The 11,296-nt window shown below is 43.8% G+C and overlaps 1 long non-coding RNA gene across 1 annotated transcript; it reads left to right on the top strand.

Annotated features, from left to right (window-relative positions):
• Positions 1-2,655: 2,655 nt before the first annotated feature.
• On the top strand, positions 2,656-6,987 carry LOC120531626. Its single transcript, XR_005634128.1, has 4 exons — positions 2,656-2,746; positions 3,677-3,838; positions 6,062-6,207; positions 6,815-6,987. It is a non-coding gene; the product is annotated as an uncharacterized LOC120531626 (long non-coding RNA).
• Positions 6,988-11,296: the final 4,309 nt, after the last annotated feature.

Raw genomic sequence — 11,296 nt, 5'->3', positions numbered from 1 at the left:
GCATTTTGTTCAGCTGTTCGGCTATGGACACCCATTTCATGAAGCTCTCCACACACAGTTCCTTGCTGTTGTTGCTTCTGAAGTGTTTGGAACTCTGTTGTGAGTGACGTAACAGACGATTGGTGATTTTTACACGCTTTGATCTTCAGCACTCAGTGGCCCCGCTCTCTGTGGTCTACCACTTTGCGACTGAGCTATCGCTACTCCTTGACGCTTCCACTTCACAGTATTAGCACTTACAGTTGGCTCGGGCAGATATAGCAAAGCAAAATATTCACGTAGTGACCTGTGGCAAAGGTGTCATCCCATGTCAGTGCCACGCTTATAGCTGTTGACCTCTTCAGTATGACCCATCTGTTGCTGATGCTTGTTAATGGAGATTGCATGGCTCTGAGCTTGATTGTACACCCTGTTAACAACTGGTGCAGCTGGAGGGGTGCCCACATACTGTAGGCCATATAGTGTATCTACCTTGCAGTGATACGCTGCCGCTAAGATTCTAGGAACGCACCCAGCCTTGGCCCGACCCACACACACTCACAAGCAGAGACACGAAACCAACAAATGAATAACTAATATATTAAATGGAAAATCCAACACAACCAACAACAGTCGGACAAACCTCTCCTTTCCCTTATGGCAATACAATTTTAACACAACAATGAACATAACAATAAACACTCACGACAATGTCCTTAGACAGTCCAATGCAGCAAAAGCAGATGAAATGTTTTGGTGTGAAGATGACAATCCCAGGACCAATCTCCGTAATAAATGAATGAAATAGTCCTACCTGTAGTCCTGAGCGGCAAGGGGTGAGATTTGAAGGTGGGCTCCTTTTGAAGACGCATGACAATTAATCCACCACTATACCCATGACAGGCAGGCACGCAACAGTCCATTCATCCGAATGGGAAATTACTTTTCAGTAGACACATTGGATGGGTTACAAAAAAACACAGCTCCCCCGTTGCTCCGCCGAGCCCCCTTTTCAACTTTCCTGCTGGCCTTTCTCATCCCCAGCAGTCCCTGCTTCCGCTTCAGTCATCCAATAAGGGCAATCCCCTTTGGGGCTGCTGGGAAATGGAGTTCTTACCACTGTGTCTTTCATATCTGTCTGTGTAAGGCAGGGATATTATAAGTGACAAGTTCACGATGAGGTACAGCCCATCCTTTCTTTGCAGGGCAGTCACCTCTAGGATTATGACTCTTTCCTTTTACCCTATGGATGTGTTGGGTCCCACCATTTAGGTCAATAGCTCTGCTTCACTGCCTGTTGTTGGGTTTCAGGAGGTGTTTACTCAAATGCCGCACTCTCATGTGGCTCGGCTCTTAGTCTTGTAGTGCCATTTGCTGTAGTGAATTCAATTTTATAGAATTTATTTTTGTATAGCGCTCTTCACTGAGTGTAGTGCAAACGAAGAGTACTGTTAAAAACTCTCAGGTAGACTTTACAAATTGCTACACAAAAACAAACAGAAACCGATTAATACAAATGGAAACCAACAATATCTGCTGAAACGTGTGGCCAGTTGATAACAAAGGAGAGGAAACCAAAAACTACAGTCAGCAGCATCCCCGGAGAACATAAACCTCTGGGGGGTCCACGGTAAGTTATAAAAGAGGAAATTAAAGACTAATTCAAACACTATGACAGTCAGAGTGACCTCAGCCAACTGGACATCCGACAACAATTCACTTCTTGTGTAGCCCAAAATCACACAAGGGGGGGCCGCAATGGCCCTGACCCCAGCCTTTACTCTCAAAACTCCCAAAAAATGGAAGAGAGTAATCCCTTTCCAGGTAGGCTGGACATGCAATGGGTTTCAAAACATGAGGTAACTACAACACATGAAACAAAACACAAGTAATCGTCTTCATAGATCTTGATGGCCGATCTGTCACTGCCACCTCAGGAATACAATACAACAGTACAATAGTCATAATAGCACAAAACATTCCATAGTAGAGAGTGTAATAAGAGAATCTTCCCATTCAATGATTTCAGTGCCCCCGATATCTGAGGGGACTCTTCTTTGGACAGTTAAACAGCTTGGCAGTGGAGCAGTGACACCAAGTGCCACAACAGTATAGGCCCACATGTCTCTTTTCGGAGTGTCCATCCCTTGTTCGGTTTACAGGATTCTCTTTTGTGGCATTGCCAGGACATTTAAGTGACATAGGCAAGATTTTAAAAGTAAAAAGCACACTAAACAGATGGGTGAGGGTCACTTTTGCTCGTCTCCATCTCCCTGCCTCGTTATTTTCTGCCTTCCTGTTTTTTTTTTTTTTCTTTTTGTTTTTCCCTGCTGCCTCTTTCCGTCCCCTTTCCGCTCTCCAGCTCGGCTTGCATGTCTATATGTTTCTCTCTTAATCGCCTGCCTGCCTGCCTTCGGCTGCCCCCGTGTTTCTAACTGGCGGGATCCACCCAGGGGAATATTATCTGGAATCTCTGCATAGTGTTTTGTGTGCTCTAGCGTATCTTTACGCTTCTTCTGATGCTGTATCCGGTGTGAGGCTGCCAGATTTCTACTGTCTAGCGTGTCTTTCTCAAGTGTTTGAAAATAGCAATGTGCTAAAATAGATCGGGTTACGCAGACGCGGCAGGGATGCGCTCCACCGTGTAACCCCTTCTTTCTGAGCGGCTTGCTGCCATGGCAGGCGGATCCCTGGCCCTCGCTTGTGTTCGCATGTCAGGGCACAAGTCGAGCTGTCAGTGAGCAGTGGTATTTACTTATTAATGCGGGTAAGACCTCGGGATTGACAGCAGTGAGCATTTAATAGCATTTATTTTTAGAAATAAGGTTTGCTAGCCCCCCGCCCCCCCCAACCACAGCCTCCCCCAGTAGAAGTGCTGTATGTACAAGTTAAGCCGCTTACTAAAAATCTCCAGTGAAGTTGCTGCTGCAGTATTTACTAAGAGTGAAACAGACGGGGGGATTTTCCTTAATTTTAGATTTCTTTGCCCATTGCACCCCCCCCCCCACCACCCCAATCATAAAACCTGAAAAGATGTTTTACCGAACCAGTTTGAGACTTCAGTCATGGCCAATAGTTGAGTCAGGAAGGCCTTACACGTGGGCTCCATGCTCCTGTTGAGACCCCCAGGGAGCTGGCTTTAAATCACTGTGTGCTCCCTGTGCTCATCCACTGCGATGTCCTCCATAATTTCAAAGACGCCCTGATATGTGTAGAGTCAGATTACTGCCAAAAGTCTACATGTGAGCACACAGTTTGTAAGCGTGCCTCACACTTTGAGCGACACGTCCCCAATTTCTTCCAGTCCGTGCACTTTAAATAGGCAGTCTCCCACTTCTACTCTTGTATTAGACAAATGCGTAAAACAACTATGGAAAGACAGGGAGAAAGCAAAAGAAACTGAACAAAAGACTCGGCGCTGACAGAAATGAAAAATCTAAAAGTGCTGTTATCTGTTCAAGAGCTCCGTAGCATAAAGTAACCGAAGCTTGGGTAACATATTTGCCTTGCTGTCATTTTGATAATTGGATCACTACATGGCAAAACAGCAAATAGTGTTTAGAGAATATTGTGGTCTGTTATATGTACGCATGCGTGTTGCAGGATCTCCTCCTAGGCTCGATCGAGGTATACAAATGCCCACCGGGATGAGAGGGGGCACTGTCATTAACATTCTCTTCTCTTCCTTTCCCTGCAGCACTGAAAAGCCACCCAGTGTTGGCACTTAGCCCTGCCCCTCCCAGTCCAGTGGCGAAAAGAAACCCGGCTGCCCAGAATGAGGCGACTAAAGTGACCCGCTGGATGGAGCTCCTGTGAAAGACCCTAAAATCTACAGCTTTTGTTTGCAGTGTTCTAAAGGGTAAGAAGCATAGCGCTAAGAGGCATCCTTATTGTTGGACCATTCAGTTAATTAAACTGGACAAACAGATTGGCGTCCCAACTTTTACCTTTGCGGGACGTGTCATTCCTGCACTCAGTACATTACATTGCTGCGACTGTATTCTGTAGTAACCTGTTTACAGTTTCCAGTAAGTCATTATTGTTAACTTACTTTAGTTTTTTGTTCAGATGGGCAGTCGGTTAGATTTTACCCAGGGTTCCTCTCCTGGCTGGAGTTCATATCTTTGTTTTATACCTTCTCTGAATATTTTAAATTTTTTTTTTTTGGATTCATTTCATTTCTGTTTATTTGCAGGTTTCTTTATATTTAATTCTGTCTACATATCTATGCCTGTGTTATGTTTCATGTGCTTTGTGGGTAGTCTGCCAAGAGATAAGGCCACCTGCCCATCACTTATAAAACTGGGGGGTCTCCCACAGTCCTTTGAGGTTAATTTAAAAGTGCTGTGGTGAGCCTGCTTTTGTGATTTTCTGTGTTTTTGATTATTTTATGGACACCTGGGTTTTGGAACCTGTGCTTTGTTTTTTTTTGACTTTGCTTCTTGGATTTTGAATTTGGAACTTTGTTTGCTTTTGGAATTTCCTCTTGCAGATGTTGCCTTTTGTGCTTTTCAGAACTTCACATTTTGTGAAGTAAGTCTTTTATTTATAAAGATTCTGTGTGGCCCTCTGTGTTACTAACCAGGGTTTTTTTGATGAGTTTCCTCCCCACTAGTAGGCATTTTTGGATCTGTTTGGGAACCACAAGCATATACTGTAACACAGTCAGAAGATGGACGCAGTGCTGCCTTGTCCGTGGTTCTGCTGAAATGGTGTCAGCATTTACTATTTTGGGTGTATGGAGAGGAAATCTGCAACTTCTATATCAATATGTTTACCAGGAGTCCAGCAAACTGGATGAGATGTCACAACATTAACTTTAAATGCACAATTCACACTTTTTGTGAACTCAAGCTGCCAGTTCTTTGAACCTGTGCTTACAATCATTCCTAATAAACCGGTTATTCACAGAAACTTGTTTTTCAAAGTGCCATGTAACTCCCTTATTCTGGTTAGAGAAACTGGGCAATTGGTCTCCGAGAAACACATGTAGATTTATCTGCAACGTAACTTAGCTATTTGGCTATGTAAACCCTTATCCGGGTTACTGTTAAGGATTCTGTAGTCTCCACATCTCTATTGCACTCTGTTTGCCTTTCAACAGCCAGATGTAGAAAAACCCTCAAGATAAACTTTATGTGGCAAATGCTTTGGCAATTCCATTACCCCTTCTCCTAGCTAAAATAATCTGTTTTAGTGTTTCAGAAATTGCTAAATTTATTTTGATGACGTGAACATTGTCACATATGTGTGCATGGGAGGCAACTGAAGAGCTGAGAAAGGGATAATGCCTTGCCAGACCAGGGGTGGCAGCGTGCACTGATCCTTCCTCTTTTTCATCAGCAGACCAACTGAGGGAAATTTCGCCTGGATTTGATGCTGTCAGTTTCGGTTCAAGGTCTGATGACATTCCTTCCCCTGGCCGACTTTAAAACTGCCATGTTTGCCTGTCTGTTTGTTCTATTGTTGGACTGAAGTCTGTTGAGACCTTTTTCAATGAACCAAACTGTCAATCGTCGGCAGCCTATTTCAAGTATATGGACGGCTGCCCCCAAACCTTTTCCGTTCACAACGTACAGTGATAACTTCATCAGCACAATCGCAGGCGCAGCAGGGTAACATGTTAAAAGTAACCTGCTTTATGTAGTCTGATGACTTTTTTTTTAAAGTAAGGAGTAACCTAACGTAATACTTATTTTATCGAATGTAAAAGTACCTGTGTTGTTATTATCTCAGCAGCACTGAGTGTAAGGCAAGAAGCACACATACCGGTATGCCGGCCCTCACACCACCAAGGGTAAAAGAGTGTGCTGCATGCAATCCGGTAACGGAAACCTAGAAATAAAATGTTACTTTAGTTTTCATCCAGCTGTTTCTACAGATATATTGCAACACTGTGATCAGATGACGGAGGGACCAGTGCTCCTCGGTGGCTGAGGTGAAATGTAAAAAGGGGATGAATGTTATTTACTTAGCCGGACTAAACGCATTTATAAAACACTAGAAAATTACCACTGGCTTCTTGATTATTTTTCAGATTCATGGCAGCCAATTATGATCTTTAACTTTTTTTTTTGCACAGTTTACTGACGGCAGAGCATTTTGACAAACAAGAACTCCAGAAGATTACTTGTGCATGTAAATGGAGATTTTTAAGAAACCAAGTATCTGCCTTAACTGGTTATGTGTGGACATGTAAACACACTCATTGACTGTGTCGTCGTAATGGTGAGTAGCAGAAAGCACCTACAGTCGGTGACAGTGCACCAAACATCGTTACTGCTGGCCCACTGAGTCTATGTATGCCAAAGTATAATCTGGTTTATTAGAATGTTTTTCCCTTGCAACAGGTAGTTTACTTTTAAAACATGAAATGTTTCCTACAAGGGCAGCACGGTGGCGCAGTGGGTAGCGCTGCTGCCTCACAGTTAGGAGACCCAGGTTCGCTCCCTGCGTGGAGTTTGCATGTTCTCCCGTCTCTGCGTGGGTTTCCTCCGGGTGCTCCAGTTTCCTCCCACAGTCCAAAAACATGCAGGTTAGGTGCATTGGCGATTCTAAATTGTCCCTAGTGTGTGCTTGGTGTGTGTGTGTGCCCTGCGGTGGGCTGACACCCTGCCCAGGGTTTGTTTCCTGCCTTGCACCCTGGGATTGGCTCCAGCAGGCCCCCGTGACCCTGTAGTTAGGATATAGCGGGTTGGATAATGGATGGATGGATGTTTCCTACACACACACACACATATGAGTAGGAGACAACTAAAGGGCCTGAATAATGGCAATTCCATGTCCGACCAGGGGACAGCAAGGTGCACTAACTGTCTTTCTCAATTCCTTGCAGACCATTCTCGAGAAATCCTGCATGGTTCCAGTGCCTCCGATGATGTCACTTCTGGTGTTGGCAAATAAAGACGCCATCTTTACTGTCAAGAATCTATTCTGTTTTGGACACTGAACTGTAAAGACTTGGTCAAAAACTTAACCTTTTACAGCCAGGAAATAAAATACGGGTGTCTGCCCCAAACCTTCTTGATGTCTTTGTGTGCTCTTTGTGGCAGTGCCATAGTTGGTAGGATGGATAAAGCCCTGAAGAAAATGGGACCGGACCTGAAACATAACCAGGTGGGAGAATACCGAGTGGGGGGTTCGTCCCGTGGTTTCGAAAGACCCGGTGCAGGTTCTGCTCCCAAAACATTTACCTGGGCCAGAAACAGTGGCGCTTGTCTGTAATCCTGGCTCCTCAGGAGGCTGAGGTTGAAGGATCGCTTGAGCTCATCAGGCCTGGGTGGCAATAGCCTGTGTCGATTGGGTGTCTGAGCTAATTTCAGCATCGATATGGTGCTCCTGGGGGAGCCTGGGGCCGCCTGGTCGTTTAAGGAGGGGCGAACCAGCCCAGGTCGGAAACGGAGCAGGTCAAAGTCCCTTTGTTGGTCGGAAAAATATGGGATTTCTCGAGAATGGTCTGGAAGGGATTAAGAAAGACAGTTAACCCAAGGTCAGATGTGGAATTACATTTATTCAGGCCCTTTAGTTGTCCTGGGGTCTTTTTAAGAAACATTTCATCCAGAGAAGGTTTATCCATTATAACCACAGGGATGCTGTCGGCCTAGTTTTTTAAGCCAAATTTACTTAAGAGTCTACAAAACAGCGAAATTGGGGATGGATTTGGGTGGGCCAATAAATGGTTGTCATCCCCTTAGAGCTGAAGGGATGCATTTTGGTCAGGAGATTAGTTGAATATGGGCATGAATTGCTTTTGCCCTGGTGCTGAGCCTCAATTAAAAACCTTATTTTGTGTCCACATGCTCTCCTAGTATGTGAGGGATTTTTTTTTTCCACCTAAATGTGTTCATGCCGGCTTTAAATTGGCTCTGTGTGAATGTGAGTGAGTGTGCCACATGCTGAACTGGTGCCGCTTGCAGGATTTTTGTCTGCCTTCTCCTCCAACCACCCCTAATTGAATTAAGCAGGATGGGTTAGTCGATGGTAACATGGGGAGCATCCTACGGAGCTGGCAGTATGTTATGTTGTTTCAATCAGTGAGGTGAGCTACTTGTTAATTTTCAAGATTTTAATTTCTGGTGGATATGCAATGTTTTATGGGTTTGATTGTTGATCATTATCATCTGCTTAAAAGACTCTCTCTGTGTTATGTTTGAGCCAGGGCTTGATCTCTAGTTCAGTCACATTTTTTTTTTTCTCAGATGTTATTTTTATGACTTTCATTAGTATCACATTGTTTAATTATTCTGGATTCAAGTATTTTGTTATGTATTTTGGGCATATTTGTTCCCCCTTTACACTGTAATTACATAGACCTTAATGGAATGCCCCAAATCCCATACTCTTACCACTCTGCCAGGAGTGACTGCTATTCTGGTTCACCGTCTTCCCCTTACTTTTACATCTGTAACACAAGCAGCAGAACAGGCAAGAAAGAAAGTTCCATAATTTATTCATCGTGTATTATAAATAATATGCCCAAATTGTAAGCAGAATATAAATGTGTGTGTTGGGAGAATCATACAACTTGATAATAGGCTACCAGGTGGCTGTCTGCCTTATTATAAGCATTGCTCTCTGGTTTTGCTTGGTCTTTGTTCCTGCATGTTCTATGAATGGTGTGGCAGAAACAGACAGCATGGGTGAGAGACAGAGAAAGAGAGAGAGAGAGACACACACGCAGATATTCTCCTCAGGATGGAAACTGGAAGTGACAGAGACAGGAATATGCAAGTGTCCATTGCATTATGGCTCTGTAGCAACTAACCCCCCGGACACCTCTTGCACTAGCGTGGGTCTGCACAGGCACACTCAGGCTTCCCCATTCTAGCCCATGCTTTCTTCCTGCCATCATTTTGTCTAGTTTCAAAGGATGCACAAATGCAGTTTCAGACAAGCATGAAAGAAAGGATACATACGTATGTGATAAGGTCCTAAGCTGCCTTCTGAACCTGGTTTCCAGTCCAGAACTTCTTTCTGTGAGAAGGGTTCATAAAATCTTCTACTATCCCTTCCATTCCAGGCCACACTGGCCTCTTAATGAACGCTGTAAAGGAATCAGTCTCAACACACAAAAAAAGGTTTGGGGCAGTCCCCCGTATATCGTCCCTGGCTGCAATTGGGTAATAGTAATAAACAATGTTGCTCAGTTGAGTTCCCAGATTGAACTGTCTGAATAGTGAAATGATGGCAGCTTTACAAAGCCAACACCGGAAGTGACATCATCTGAGGCAGGGAACCAGAGGTGATGTCATTCTTGGCACTGGAACCGGAAGTGACGTTGTTGATGGTGAGTCTGGGAGGTTTTCCCGTATCTGGCCTACAGAGATAACAGGAGTAGGATTAGTGCACCCTGCCACCCCCTGGCCTGGCAGGTAATTACCTCCACTTGGTCCACTCAGCTTCCTCCTAGTCGTACATGTGTGACACGTTCATCTCAGCCCAACTGTATTCCTCCAGGCTAGCTGACCAATCAGATTCGGAGAGTCGTATCTATACTAGTCCTAAGTATACATTTTTGTCATAGTATTTTTACACCGTCATCATGACAATATGTTTATATCACTTCTGTTCAGTGAGTGGAACCCCAAGAGGAGGGTCCACCATGACAGCCCACCCTCAGACTGTTTACTCTGGCTAAAGCCTAAGCTCCTGCAGAGAGTCATCGGGTGTTTGTGGAGTTAGGATCCAGGATTCTAAGCAATGTTTTTGATTTCATTCTTTTTGGTTATTTTATGAGATTGTCGTTGGATTTTGGGCTGGCCTATTTTTTGGAAAAACTATGTTTCCTTGCTATTTTGTACTTCTTTTTTGAATATTTAATTTATTTGTAAAGGATCTTTGTTTGATTTGTCTTTTAATCCAGCCATTCTGTACCCTAAAGGACATTTTGGGTATTTATGATGTAGCTGCGTTTGTCCCAAATCACCAAAGTTATGCAGCTTTTAATTCTGAGGTCTCCTCCTTTGTGTAGTTCTGGCAATAGTGTGATGAGTGTTCAAATTATTCCACATACCAAATATCTTTGTTTTAAACGTTTTAGTAAAAACACTTCAACAAATCCATCCATCCTCCAACCTGCTATATCCTAACTACAGGGTCACGGGGGTCTGCTGGAGCCAATCCCAGCCAACACAGGGCGCAAGGCAGGAAACAAACCCTGGGCAGGGTGCCAGCCCACCGCAGGGCACACCTAACCTGCATGTCTTTGGACTGTGGGAGGAAACCGGAGTACTCGTTGGAAACCCACGCAGACATGGGGAGAACATGCAAACTCCATGCAGGGAGGACCTGGGAAGCAAACCTGAGTCTCCTAACTGTGAGGCAGCAGAGCTAATTTCAACAAATGTAACATTAAACATTAACTTTCTAAAATGGGCTCTTACTTATGTTATAATATTATAATGATATATCTCTATTATTAAAAAAAAATCTTGGAAGGAGATGATGTGTGATTTCTTGAAGACACTTTAACGTCCCGCGAGACAAGGAAGTGAGTCAAAAGGACAGCTGCTGTACAGGCTTTTAAAAACCGGATTCCAAAAAAGTTGGGACACTAAACAAATTGTGAATAAAAACTGAATGCAATGATGTGGAGATGGCAAATGTCAATATTTTATTTGTAATAGAACGTAGATGACAGATCAAACGTTTAATCCGAGTAAATGTATCATTTTAAAGGAAAAATATGTTGATTCAAAATTTCATGGTGTCAACAAATCCCAAAAAAGTTGGGACAAGTAGCAATAAGAGGCTGGAAAAAGTAAATTTGAGCATAACGAAGAGCTGGAAGACCAATAAACACTAATTAGGTCAATTGGCAACATGATTGGTATAAAAAGAGCTTCTCAGAGTGGCAGTGTCTCTCAGAAGCCAAGATGGGTAGAGGATCACCAATTCCCACAATGTTGCGCAGAAAGATAGTGGAGCAATATCAGAAAGGTGTTACCCAGCGAAAAATTGCAAAGACTTTGCATCTATCATCATCAACTGTGCATAACATCATCCGAAGATTCAGAGAATCTGGAACAATCTCTGTGCGTAAGGGTCAAGGCCGTAAAACCATACTGGATGCCCGTGATCTCCGGCCCTTAAACGACACTGCACCACAAACAGGAATGCTACTGTAAAGGAAATCACAGAATGGGCTCAGGAATACTTCCAGAAACCATTGTCAGTGAACACAATCCACTGTGCCATCCGTTGCCAGCTGAAACTCTACAGTGCAAAGAAGAAGCCATTTCTAAGCAAGATCCACAAGCTCAGGCGTTGTCACTGGGCCAGGGATCATTTAAAATGGAGTGGGGCAAAATGGAAGACT

This window comes from Polypterus senegalus, chromosome 6 (assembly GCF_016835505.1).
Source record: "Polypterus senegalus isolate Bchr_013 chromosome 6, ASM1683550v1, whole genome shotgun sequence".
NCBI classification, from domain to species: Eukaryota; Metazoa; Chordata; class Cladistia; order Polypteriformes; family Polypteridae; genus Polypterus; species Polypterus senegalus.
The sequence above is the reverse complement of the archived record's forward strand: the minus strand, read 5'-3'. Positions and strand labels throughout refer to the sequence as shown.